General features: G+C 45.3%; 1 protein-coding gene across 10 annotated transcripts in view; it reads left to right on the top strand.

Moving 5' to 3' along the window:
- LOC122193079 (ras GTPase-activating-like protein IQGAP2) overlaps nucleotides 1-888 on the top strand; it is a 6,969-nt gene extending 6,081 nt beyond the window's left edge. For 4 of the 10 annotated variants that reach the window (XR_006182804.1, XR_006182803.1, XR_006182806.1 and 1 more), the window contains one exon: nucleotides 361-886. The gene's annotated coding sequence lies outside the window, so the exon portion shown is untranslated. Of the gene's footprint in view, nucleotides 1-3 lie in introns of all 10 variants that reach the window. The other 6 variants (XR_006182805.1, XM_042893793.1, XM_042893795.1 and 3 more) reach the window with 4 other exon arrangements.
- The last annotated feature ends 33 nt before the right edge of the window (nucleotides 889-921 follow it).

The raw sequence follows: 921 nt of genomic DNA, 5'->3' as shown, positions 1-921 counted from the left end.
AAGACGCTTTTTTCAGGTTGCTTGTGAGGTTCCTGAATTGCAGGATGAATTCAGTATTGATGAATATTCTGGCTTCCTTCCTTGTCTATCCCTTCTGCAGAACTTACAGGCATCAATCTCAACGCTCCAGTCATGGGAGCAGTCCCACCATGTTTCAGTAACAGCAGCTAGATCGTAGTTAGCCTGGTGCACGATGGCTTCCAGTTCCTCCTGCTTGTTGCTCATGCTGCGTGCATTGGTATAGATGCACTTGAGCCGAGTCATTTGCCTGACTCCCAGCTCTAAAATCGTTCCCCCAGGCTCTTCTCTTGTGAGGCCTGTACTGTCCCCTTCCCCCGTCATAATTAGTTTATTGCACAGGAAGAAAAGCTTGATGTCTGTGCCAAGGGAGACGTACACCGCACTTGCGCTGCCTGGACGATGTGGAAACTGGAAATTCTGGGGTGTGCTGAAGCGTGCCCTCTCAGGTCAGTCTAAGCATACATAGAGTAGACCTGTCGAACAAAACAGGGAATAGACAGTTAAACCCATTCTGTTGGGAAATACTCTCTCCTTCTAAGTACCTTTAGAACGTGAGTTTCTTCAATTAATTACTCAACTCATTTCCTTTTCCTGAATGATCCCAAGTTCTTTTCTCAGGCTACATCTGCACTCTGCTCAGTCCAAGGAGAAATCCCTGCCCGCAGATGCAATGACACAGCATGGCTCACAACCTCATTTTTCATTGCTTACTCTTATGGTAACTGCCATCCGTGTCCACCCTGCGTATTCTTAGAGCTCTTCTGGAGTCCATGGGGCAGACTTATGGTTGAACTGAAGGGAATTTTTTCATATTGCTCTAGCTCCAGATGATTATCCCTAGTATCATTATATTAAAAAAAAAAAAAAAAGGCGTTTGAAGTAGTGTGATACGTATTCTGT

Source organism: Lagopus leucura, unplaced genomic scaffold (genome assembly GCF_019238085.1).
Source record: "Lagopus leucura isolate 7727_CA_CO unplaced genomic scaffold, USGS_WTPT01 35414-0_obj-0_obj, whole genome shotgun sequence".
Lineage (NCBI taxonomy): Eukaryota > Metazoa > Chordata > Aves > Galliformes > Phasianidae > Lagopus > Lagopus leucura.
Note: the sequence above shows the minus strand (reverse complement) of the source record. Positions and strands in the feature narration are given on the sequence as shown.